This window comes from Felis catus, chromosome A2 (genome assembly GCF_018350175.1).
Source record: "Felis catus isolate Fca126 chromosome A2, F.catus_Fca126_mat1.0, whole genome shotgun sequence".
Lineage (NCBI taxonomy): Eukaryota > Metazoa > Chordata > Mammalia > Carnivora > Felidae > Felis > Felis catus.
The window spans coordinates 147,740,986-147,753,490 of record NC_058369.1 but is presented as its reverse complement, the minus strand read 5'-3'; the positions used below and the strand labels follow the sequence as shown (position 1 = coordinate 147,753,490).

General features: G+C 49.0%; 1 long non-coding RNA gene across 1 annotated transcript in view; it reads right to left on the bottom strand.

Moving 5' to 3' along the window:
• The window catches only part of LOC109497618, a 143,524-nt gene extending 132,548 nt beyond the window's left edge, over window positions 1–10,976 (bottom strand). The window contains exon 1 of the long non-coding RNA XR_002737263.2: window positions 10,906–10,976. This is a non-coding gene — a long non-coding RNA (uncharacterized LOC109497618). The remainder of the gene's footprint in view (window positions 1–10,905) is intronic.
• Between the last annotated feature and the right edge of the window lie 1,529 nt (window positions 10,977–12,505).

Below are 12,505 nucleotides of genomic sequence, written 5' to 3'. Positions count from 1 at the left end.
AAATTTTAAAATCACGGAATGTCTGAACGGGGAGGTGCCTCAGAAATCGCTTTGCAAACAAAGAAACTGAGGCACATAAAAGCGAAGGGACTCGGTCAGGATAACACGGTTTCTAGCACTTAGGCTGGTGTCCAATCTCCTCTCTCTCTCCAAATTCGGTCCCCTTTCCACTGTATCAAACGCCTTCTCATTAGGTATGGCATAATTTCATAAGGTGAGTGGCTTTCTGTTGTGAGGTGAATTGTGTCCCCCCAAATAATTTATCCACCTCTTAACCGACCTCCCTCCTCTTCCCTGTGGATGTGACCTTATTTGGAAATAGGGGTTTAGCAGATGTAATTAAGTTAAGATGAGGTCATCCTGGAGTAGGGCAGGCCCTAAATCCCGCCACCGGTATCTGTAAAGAAGGCTATGTGGAGACACAGACACATGGACACACACAATAAGAAGGCCACGTGACAGTGCAAGCAGAGACAGGGCAATGCAGCTGCAAGCAAGAAGCCAAGGGCACCAGCCACCGGAAGCCGGGAGGGCAGGAGGGAACAAGTTCTCTTTCAGAGCCTCCGGAAGGAACCAATCCTATCAACCCCTCGACTTCTAGCCTCCAGAAGTGTGAGAGAAGAAATCTCTGGGGTTTTAAGTCACCCACTACATGGCACCTCGTTACAGCACCTTCTCACGCTCACACGCTGCAAACCGTGGAGCGGCCCGGAGCCTACAGGGCAGGTCTGCAGCTGGCCAGCCCCGGGCTCCCCACTATATCGCACTGCCTTGGTCACCTAGAGAAAAAGTATCACGTGGACATTTTGCGCAGGGAAGAGGCCAGACCTGGGGTTTCTGAGATATAAAGCAATACAAGACACGGTCCCTGCCCTCAAGAGGACTCTGTAAGACTAAAATAAAGAAGGCCATGCTAAGACAGGACTATCGGGGCTTCAAAGGCGGGCCAGGCTGCCAATGCCCCCAAATCAAAGGACCTCCTGAACTGCAGCTCCATCCAGAGGAAGACAGGGCAGCCCTATTCTCCAGAGCAGGGACACCCCTCAGGTTCCGAAGAGAAGCCGACTCTCCAGGGGGTGGCAGACACACTCCCAGTATCCTACCAGATGGACATTTCTTCGGGCCAGTAGCTGCCTAAGGCCTGGAAATGCAGGTTTCAAGGCTGTGTGTCCAAAGGCTGAAGGCCTGCCCCACCACCCAGCCCTTAGTGCCCCTGAGGAAACTCAACACTCCTCAGAGCTGGCTTTTGCTTGATCCTGAGCCAGGGAGGAAGGGTGGGAGGGCCTTTCGGAGTTGTGAGGAGGGGGTCTCCAGGCTGGGTATGACCCCCACTTTGAACTTGACATACCCCAGGCCTGCATTTTGGCCTGGCCTCTGAGCCCTTCGGAGGTTGGTAGCGCTGCCAGAATTACCACGCGGAGGTCTGCCTGGCCTGCCCGGGGCCAAGTGGTGTCTGTAGGCCCAGAGGGGAGTGCTTCTTCCTGTGGATGTGGGGAGAGGGGTGAAGGGTTTGGGGGAGGGCAGGAGAGGAGAGGGGAGGCTCTTCCAAAGCCACCATTGTGCCCTTTCCCAGAGCTGCGGAAAACAGGTGGCAGGGCCTGGAAGAGCCCCTGTTCAATCCTGACTCTGGGTGATTTGCTTGTTCTTGGCTCCCAGCAAATTAAAATGTCCTTTATGTTTATAACAGGGGCAATAATCCGCCTTCGGTTTTGAAACCAAGGTGGAATAGTCAATCCTACTCTCTTGTCAGATGCTAATCTGACCCACTGATAATGAAAAAGGGAGAGGAGAATCTGCTTGGTCTGCAGAGTCAGAGGATTTGCAAGGGCGGGGGGGGCGGGGGGGGGGGCTTTGGATTAAAATTAAATATTAGGAGGTAGAGAAATCACATTGGGAAAGACTGGCCGGGAAGTAACATAGGAGTTGGTGTAGAGGGGGTGATGGTGACAGCTGGGCCGGCTTGGGCAAGAAAGGATTGGCAGAAACACAATAATCATGCCTCAGACTACATGTGACATTAGCTCATGGCTTCCTCTCCTGAATTAACCTGGGGAGTGACCGGGGCAGGTGGGGGGGTGCTGGTGACCATGGGGTTTTCCAGGAGTGTTTCTTTTTTATTTTAGTTTCTCCTAGTTTAGCTTTGGGCTTGTTGGCAAAGCATGAAAAGTTAAAGGGGGAAAAGCAGAGGGAAAAAGGGAAAAAGGAAAAAGGAAAAAGGAATCTCTCATGTGTGGCTCGAGAGAAAGTTGAGAATCGGATTAGGGCTGTTCTGCCCCATTTCCCGAACTAAAAGATTAAACAAAAGCCAAGTACTTTGGTTTGGGGGTTTTTGTTTTGGTTGGGTTTCCATCTAGGAAACGAGGAGGGCATGAGAACAGTCTCTTCCCAAAGTTTCAATTTACATGTGTTAATGCCACGGGTGTCCTTTGTTCCTCCCTGTTGGGGGCAGTACACGCTCTTTGGGATGTTCTGGAGACCCCTCAAAGTGAGATTTGAGTATATCCCGTAGCACCTATTTGAAGGCACAACATCCCAAACATGCCCTCCAAATTCAGTGAGAACTCACCTTGCTGTTTCCTCATGATGTGGTAAGGGGCTAGGGGAGAAGTCATTTTATGTATGTATGTAAGACCTGTCCCATTGTCAAATCACTCTAAGTGCAAGACAATGATTCCTTCTCGATGTTGAGCTCCAGCCAGGATCCCCATAATTGCCACCCACTGGATGTCCACTCCACCTTCTAGACGACAGCTGCTCCCATACATACTGGAAGGTGGGTGTATTGCCCTATATGCTTCTACATACAAATAAAGCTGGGTACCTTGACTCTTTGCCACTGTCTTAGCTCAGGCTGCTATAACAAAGTACCATAGACTGAGTGGCTTACAAACAACAGAAATCTATTTCTAATAGTTCCGGAAGCTGTAAGTCCCAAATCAGGGTCAGCACCTTCTTCTAAGTTGCAAACTGACATCTTCTTGCTGTGTCCTGACGTGGTGGAAAGGGGAGTGACAGCTCTCTGGGTCACTAATAAGGTCACTAATCCCATTCATGAAAGCTCCACCCTCATGCCCTAATGTCCTCCCAAAGGCCCCACCTCTTACTATCATTACATTGGGAGTTAGGATTTCAACCTATGGATTTGGGGAGGACACAAACATTTAGCCAACTGGACTCATATACCATGTTTTCCTGATTTCTGGCCACCTTGGTCAACTACAGTTTATGTTCCCTTTAAAGTATGGTTCCTATAACTTAATGAGAAATTTGGTGTTTCTTCCTCCCTCTCCAATCCACCCTCCACACTGCCACCACAGCAGTCATTAAAAAATACATATGCCCCACCAAGTTATTCCCCTGCTGGTCAAAACCCTTCACTGGTACCCCACTGCCTATGAAAAAAGACTCCTCAGCATCCCCCCATAAACCCACCAACTCCGATTACTCCAGCAGCTTCCTAACTGGAGTCCCTGGTCCCATCTTGACCTGTCCACCCCATGAGCCATTCCCTAGAGCTAGGACAAAAACTGTGTACCCTCCATATACCAAGTAGCATATATCACATTGTGTCCCCTGCTTACCCCTCATTAATGGATCTCTATTATACTTGGAATAAAATTCAAATTCCTCCCCAGACCCTACTGGTCCTCATCACCTGCCTCTCAGTCTTATGCGTCCCTCCTCCCTGTCAATACCCAAACCACAGGTCTTCTCTCATGTCTTCACACAGGTCAACCTCTTTCCTGATGCAAACTCTTCTCACATACTGTTCCCTGTCTGGAATGCCCTTCCCTCCTTCCTCACAGGGCAGCTCCTTCTCACTGCTCAAGAGTGAGCTTTATGCCACCTCCTCCAAGAGGCCTTCCCTAATCCCTAGGTCATGCTCGTACTGGCACACACACTCACTGTCCTCCTTCAACCCACTGTCATCTTGCATCGTAACACTGTTTTGAATTTGTAATACAGGGGGTTGGCTTATTTCTTTGTCTATTTATTGGCTGTCTGACTCTCCCACTAGAATATAACCTCCACAAGAACAGAAAGCATGACAGTTTGTTGATCCCTGTATACCCTGTATCTAGTTAGTGTCTTACACACAGAAGATGCCTAGTAAATATTTATTGGATCAGTGAAGCTCTCAGATACCTTATCTGCCATCCTCCTCCTCCTCCTACTCATTCCCTAAGATCCAGGTCAAGAATCCAGTACAAAATCATCCCTGACTTCGATGAACAGAGGTTATCATTGCCCCCCCCCCCCCGCACTTAGCATGCAGGAAACAATGACTGGAGACCCACTCTGTGCCCAGCATGATGATGCCTGCTGAGAACACAGGATTCATCTACGCACATCCCTTGGCCTCCAGGAATCCCCAGCCTAGTGGAAGGTATGCACACAGAACAAAACCTTAAAACAAAACATTGAATACTTGTGGATGACACAGGAGCATAGGGGATATCTGAGCAGGGCAGGGTGGCCAAGCAGCAGGGTTTAGATTAATGATAGCACAGGACCAGGTAACAGGTACTTTCTGCCCACTCTGCACTTAAGCAGCTAACACATAGCATTACCATTTATTCACGCGCCTCTTGCTGTTCCCTGCCAGAGCCCTTCAGGACAGGGCGGCTGTCAAACATAGCCTAGGGTCCCCAGAACATCCAAACACGGCCACTGCGAAAGGCAAGAGTGCCATGGCAACAAACTCCGGGGACTTGCACTTGGCCTAAGCCTGCTCTGGGCCCTGCTGCTAGGGCATCTGCATCCACACAAAAGAATCCCCTCACTCAAAAAAAAAAAAAAAAAAAGAAAAAAAGAAAAAGAAAGAAAAGTCTTCCCTGGAGAAAGCCCAGCTACTTATTGAGTGCCACCTGCCACATGGGTTAATCCAGCCCTGGATTTCTCCTTTACGGCCAACCCCATTTCAACCACAGCTGATCTCCCATCTGACCCTCGGCACTGTTGAGAGATGAGGGGCAATAAATCGGCATCCACGTGCCCGGCCCTGGACCACTGCCACCGCCACTGCCTCTGCCCCCACACCTCAGAAGAAAGACTGACGGGAGCCGCAGATGACGCTGAACTTCAATTAGGCCCTGCTGGCAAATTAGTCACGCAGGGTGACATTTTCCAATCAGGGAACATTAGCATCCTCCCTAATTACACAATCGTGGGGCCGACAAGCTTGGGGGCAAACAAGACCAAGGCGCTCAGCAACTTGGGTGGGGGCACGCACACGCGCGCACACGCATGCGCACACACGATGCCACCGGACAACGGCATCCACCTCTCCTCCGACGTGGCTAAAAAGCTGACTGTGCACGTTGCTCAGAAGGAGAGAGGAAAACCACATGAAGGAAATCCCTGTATCTCGGGAGCATTTCTAAGAATTTCACAGATGAGGAGAATTTCATTTCACGGAAAACAAGGGCTGTAATCCTAACAGCACTAAACCAGCCTCAGATAAAAACTGTCCGCTCTTTGGATCCAGGCCTGGTAGCCAATGGTATTCACCAGGGACGCGATGCAGTAGGTTCAGTTGGCCACACACCTACTCTGTGACCTTGTAGAATTTGTTGAACCTGCACTCCCGTCCCTCACCTGTAATACAGAAACACCCACTTCTCCTCATTCATTCAATCAACCAACATTTATTGTCTACTCCATGCCAGGCATTGCTTGAAGCCTTGGAGACGGTGGTGAACAAGGAAGTAGAAATGCATCTGAACACATCTGAGCCACAGCGGATGCTGTTGCAACTTTAACACAAGAGATGCCAGGCATCATGGCAGGAACGTCAGTGACCACCAGTCCATGGGGGCTGCCTCATGAGGTTGGCTTAGGGTTCCCCCTAGTTGAATAGGCAGCTCTTCCAGGTCAAGAGACTGTTCTTGGGGTGCCTAAGTGGCTCAGTCGGTTAAGCACCAGACCTCAGGTCATGACCTCACAGTTCGTGGCTTCAAGCCCCGCATCGGGCTCTGCACTGACAGCTCAGAGCCTGGAGCCTGATTCAGATTCTGTGTCTCCCTCTCTCTCTCTGCCCCTCCCCCACCTGCTCGCTCGCTCGCTCTCTCTCTCTCAAAAATAAACATTAAAAAACATTTTTTAAAGAGTCTGTTCTTCACAGCTTCTCCCTGCTCCAGATAGTTTAGTATTGGATACATTTTGTGTCATTAGAAAGGAAGGAAGGTTTACAGGGCATTACAAAAAATTAAGTATATAAATGAGTAGAAACAGGCATTTCCAAATTTTAAAAAAGAGAGATAAAGAGAGGATAAGTGATTTGCAATTACAAAAATGTGTGTGTGTGTGTGTGTGTGTATTCATCTAAACATGTGTAAGGGCGCCTGGGTGGCTCAGTCGGTTAAGTGTCCACCTTTAGCTCAGGTCATGATCTTGGTTTGTAAGTTCAAGCCCTCCATCAGGCTCTGCACTGATAGTACAGAGCCTGCTTGGGATTCTCTCTCTCTCTCTCTCTCTCTCTCTCTCTGTCCTTCCCAGACTTGCATGTGCATACACACTTGCTCTCTCAAAATAAATTAAAAACTTTAAAAAAAATAATAAATATGTATATGTGTGTTTATATGTGTGTATGCATGTATACGTATGTGTGTTTGTGTTTATATGTGTGTGTGTATATGTGCATGTGTTCCTATATCCACTGCCATGTTTTGTTTATCCCAGGGTTACTTCAAGGGCTAAATATGTAAATTCCCTAGCAAAGGATCTAGCACGCAGTGGGCACTCAGTAAGTATTGTGTCATTACTCTTGCTGCCTTCATTATGACAATCTGAGTTGATGGCGAGCCTGGCTCCTCCGTGCTGCATCGTCCGCTATTGCATTTCTGCAGGACACATCTTCACCCGCAGTTATACAAAAATAAAGCTTCCCAATCACTTCTCCGTAGCATCACGTCCTGCTGCAGCCTGGAGCTGCCACCTGCCTCTTTCACAGCAAGATCCACCATATCCTGGGGAGGCCACGACCAAGTCTCCACTGGAACCGAAGACGGCCACCATCTTGCCAGCAAACCCAGCACTGCCTCCCATCAAGCATGTAAAACACGGTTAGTCATCTGGATTTACTCTTTGTCATTCCTCATTCCTCCCATCTGACATCACCCCTCCACGCATGCTCCACCAGGGCAGGAACAATGACAGGAGCTCTGCGCGCTACGGAGCTGGCTCAGGCTCTAGAGCTGCATGGCGTTAATCTCCCGCCTGCCCATTCTCCAGTGCTCCGAGCGTGCTGGCTCCAATTATCAGCCAGAGGCAGGACTTCTAGGCCAGTGTTTGTTTACCTCACCCCTGTCTCCCTTTCTGAGCCGCAACAGAACAAAATATCCTAGACGGAGCCCGGCCGCCTCCCCATGGCGTGCTGCCAGTCATAAAGACGTCGTTGGAATGTCTCGTCTTTTTTTTTTCTAATGCTGCTCCTTGTCGCCACAGATTGATCTGCCAGTTAAATATTTAGACATGCTCATCTGCCTTTGTCATGAAACACCACTTGACTTTGAGCGATGAGAAAGGAGGTACTGAGGCTGAGCTACTCCCTGCCTGGGACAGGAGGAGAGATGGAGGCAGTGAGAAGACAACTCCCCACCCCAGGGGTCTGCACATCTCCATCAAAACCCACCCGATCCAACATCAGCAAGGTCAGCACCCCCAACCTCCAGAGCCTGAGAAGGGCCGAGAAGGGGGAGCCAGGTCCTGTCCTTGGATCACCAGGTGCATGAGTTTGCTCGGTCAGCCCCGTCCTGCCCTAGCCTTCCTGATCATCAAATGGCTTTCATGTCAGTAGCTCACGCAGTCTTCACAGGATCCCTACGACAGCTACAAGTGCCAGCAACATAGCACAAACACATATTATCTCATTTAATCGTCACGACAACCCCCCCCCCCGCCGCCCCATGGAATGGGAATTATTGCTCCAGTTTACAAACAAGGAAGCAGAGATGCAGAGTCTAACTTTCTTTTTTAAGTTTATGTATTTATTTTGAGAAAGAGTGTGCAAGCAGGGGAGGGGCAGAGGGGAGGGAGGGAGGGAGGGAGGGAGAGAGAGAGAGAGAGAGAGAGAGAGAATCCCAAGCAGGCTCCAAGCTGTCAACACAAAGCCCAATGCGGGGCTCAAACTCACAAACCGCACACAAGATCATGAGCCGAAATCAAGAGTCGGATGCTTTTTACTGACTGAGCCGCCCAGGAGCCTCTCACAGAGTTTAAATGAATGGTTGGCCCGGGGGTGCACCTGGGTGGCGCAGTCGGTTAAGCATCCGACTTCAGCTCAGGTCACAATCTCGCGGTCCGTGAGTTCGAGCCCCGCGTCGGGCTCTGGGCTGATGGCTCAGAGCCTGGAGCCTGTTTCCGATTCTGTGTCTCCCTCTCTCTCTCTGCCCCTCCCCCGTTCATGCTCTGTTAAAAAAAAATTTTTAAATAAATAAATAAATAAATGGTTGGCCCAACGTCACTCAGAAGGGAAAACGCGGTCTGTGACTGTGGCCCGGCTCCCAAGGATGTGTTCATTTCGCCAGATGTCCACAGAAGGTCACCACCAACATGGACCCTCTAAGCTCATGCTTGATCACCTCGGCCAGAAAAACCCCTTTATTCCTTTGCAACTTCTGCAGAGGCTCAAGATCTTTCCTGGGAAATCTGGCTTGCTTCCTGATCACAGAAGAGGTCAGGGGCCAAAGAGACCAAACCACTCAGCTCCCGGCTTATGTGTTTAAACTATAAGGTACTTTTCAGAACAGTGGCCATCAAAGCCTGGGACCCTGCTCTATGCTGACTGCAAGAAAGTGAATTTCAGTAGATGGAGGGTCATTAGAACTCTTCAAGGGCAGCCTGGAAAGGCCCTGGGCAAATTGAGGGCGAGGTGGTCCCACAGTGGGCACAGAGGACGGCATGGTACAGAAGCTAACAAATGCTCTCAGGCCCACGGTGCCTCAAGCCTGGCGTTTGTTCTGACAGCAAAAATAGTTTGCGGAGAAACCCCTTTTTCTTTTCATTCCCCTGTTTCAGAAACACACAGGTGCTCTTTCATCTAAGCAGCTGGCAGAGGAAGGGAGAGGAGAGGCAATGAGGTTGGAAGTGTCTGAGAAGAAGGGACCAAAGACTCCAAGAGAAGCAGCCAATGCTGAGGGTGGTGACAGGTGCTGCGGTGACCAGCCAGAGGGAAGGGGATAGTTACTGAATCCCACTTTCTCACTCCCCACATGGGAAAACTGACGCTTCGGGAAAATTTTTTTTTTTTAATTTTTTTTAACGTTTATTTATTTTTGAGATAGAGAGACAGAGCATGAACAGGGGAGGGTCAGAGAGAGAGGGAGACACAGAATCTGAAACAGGCTCCAGGCTCCGAGCTGTCAGCACAGAGCTTGACGCGGGGCTCGAACTCATGGACCGTGAGATCATGACCTGAGCCGAAGTCGGCCGCTTAACCGACTGAGCCACCCAGGCGCCCCTTCGGGAAAATTTTAAGTGCCTTACAGAGAGTCACACGCTGGTCAGTAGCAAGAATTCAGATTTTCTAACACCCAGTCCAGCTTCCCTCTCTTCCTCCCTCCTTCCCTCCCTCCCTCTCTCTCTCTCTCTCTCTCTCTCGCTCTCGCTCTCGCTCTCTCGCTCCAGCCCTTCCATCTATCAGCTCTGCTTCTATGTGCTGTCTTCAACCTCTTTCCTACTGTATATGGTCTTCTCCCATGAAATGGTTAGTGGCTCTAACTCACACAGCTTCCAGAGTGACGTGCAAAGAGGAAGAAGACTCCCCTCTCCCAGTCCGTAGATGAGCCTTGTTTGAGCCACGTCCACACTCCTTGCCCAGTCAACGCGTCTATGGTGGGAGACGGATGCAGATACTGGAATCCACCAGAATGACCAGAAATGAAAGAGACCCGTTTCCCAAAAGAAATGGCAGTGCCATTGCCAGAAAACAACAGAGACAAATGCAATAGATGTACACACACAAAGACAACCTAGCAATTCTCGCTTCATGAATTGGTTAAAAACAAACCCAAAAAAAACCACACACCAGATTCAGAATTTTCTACCCAATGTTTTATGTTCTAGGTTCAAGGAATAGGAGGTAGGAAGCCAAACTTGGGCCTCCTGGCCCAATTCATACTTTCAAAACCAGATTTTTCTTTCTTTTTTTTTTAATTTTTTTTTAACGTTTATTTATTTTTGAGAGAGACAGAGACAGAATGCGAGTGGGTTAGGGGCAGAGAGAGAGGGAGACACAGAAGCAGAAGCAGGCTCCAGGCTCTGAGCGGTCAGCACAGAGCCCAACGCGGGGCTTGAACTCACGGACCGCGAGATCATGACCTGAGCCGAAGTCGGACACCCAACCGACTGAGCCACCCAGGCGCCCCAAAACCAGGTTTTTCTAAAGAAGGCCTGCCTTTGGAGTAATCAGTGGCTTACCAAGCCACTAAGAAAGTGATATGCTTTCCCAACTGACTCTGCGTGCCTTGCAAATACCCTTCCTCCATCAGGAGCCTTGAAAGGGAAGCATGGTGAAGAACATGACTCCATCCAAACAGTCCATCCAAATCCCTGACACTCCTTCAACTCTCCGCACCCCGCCACGCGACTATGACCAGTCAGCTCACTCTCTCCTGAACCTGTACTTGTAAAAGCCAAACAGAAGAGACAAAGGGAGAAGGCAGGGGAGAAGAGAATAAAGCGGGAGGTGCCATCAACAGAGGTTGGCGCCTGCTCCCACCTGGGAGGCAGACTTCGAAAGCAGCTAAACAGAGCATGTGAGCTCTTCCCCACCACCCCCACCTCCACATTAGCTGGTTGGAAAGCTCTGCACTGGGAGAGTCTCACAGATCACAGCTGATCAAGGCACAATAACGGATAACAGTGCTAAACAACTCAGGAACGAGCATTCATTCCATCCCTTACCAGCTGAATGATCATTAGCAGTCACTTAACATCTGTGATCTTCAGTTTCCTCACCTATAAAATGGGAAGAGTGATTGTTACTGATCTCACAGAGTTGTCATGAGGAGTAAGTAAGATAGTGTCTTTAAAATGCTGGGGTGCCTGGGTAGCTCAGTCGGTTGGGCGTCCGACTTCGGCTCAGGTCATGATCTCATAGTCCGTGTGTCTGAGCCCCGCATCGGGCTCTGGGCTGACAGCTCAGAGCCTGGAGCCTGCTTCGGATTCTGTGTCTCCCTCTCTCTCTGCCCCTCCCCCGCTCATGCTCTGTCTCTCTCACTCTCAAAAATGAATAAATGTTAAAGAAAAAAAAAATTTTTTAATGCTTAGAATGGTGCTCGGGACATAGTAGTGCTCAGAAAGTATTAGGTGTGTTATTGTCATCAGGAGCCACATACATATGATACCCATAAACTATAGAAAAAGTATATTTCAAACATATATGCACCATTTTCAAGTGTGTTTTAATGGATTAACTCCAAATTCATTGAAAACTAGTAGTGAACACAGTGTACTTTATATTTTTTATATATTTTCCCAGTGAGCATTCAGACTATGGCTATTCCCATGATGAGTTTCCTTTTTTTTTTTTTTTCAATTAAAGGACTCCACATCCTCAAAAAAGGTGGAAAAGCACCAATACACATCAGTGTTGTCTTTACCGTAACTGAGATGCTGTAGAAGTTATAACTCAAGTGTGACATTTAGTACTTGACCTCTAACATTTTCAAAGAATGATGCTCTTTCTCTATTGCCCTTTGCTACTGTTGCTTACAAAGAAATTAGGTAGAATTCATGGCATCAGCAAGCATTAAATATCCCCATCTGTCCTGCTTACCCTAGAAGTTTTGCTCACCTGGATTTTTCTCTCCTACCCATGATGGATGAGCAGGAGCCACACTGTCAGATTGACTGCCAATCCATAAATAGCTCTGCCACTTAGATGCCATGGGGATAACATTAATACCAAACACAAAGACTAAATAGAAAGCCTTTAGCAACTGAATGGCCCTTAGATTTCAGAGGTATCGATCCAGTGGAGCCTGCTAAGTTATTATGGCTACAGTTGTGCTCAGAGAAATCTGTGATCTTGAGGAAAGTTAGAAGTCGCAATCGCCCTTCACTACAAAGTACAGCAAAGGGGCTGTGGGGCAGCTCGTTGCCTCCTCTGTCCTCTGCTTGTCCCAGGGCCGCATCCATTCCTCCCATTCAGAGCTAGCCACGGAAACATCATCCGTGGCTCAGTTCCCCCAGACCAACAATAGCTCAAATTTCACAACACTCCTAGCTTCTGTTTTCTTTCTCTCACACAACTTCTCCAAAATGGCATGGATATTATTACACTTCTGTATAATAATGAAGAAATTAGGGTCAAGGGATTTGCCCCAGATCGAGCACTAAGCAGCTGGCAGAGCGAGGGCAAGAATGGCAGTCTGCTCCGGCCATGGAAGCCCCCAAACTGGCTCCTGAGCCCTGTACCCATCCCTTTGCAATGTCTCCTAAATTCCTCCCCGACTGACGGCTCGAACTCTGCCGTCAGAGAGTTGCTGAGGGTTGCTGTCAC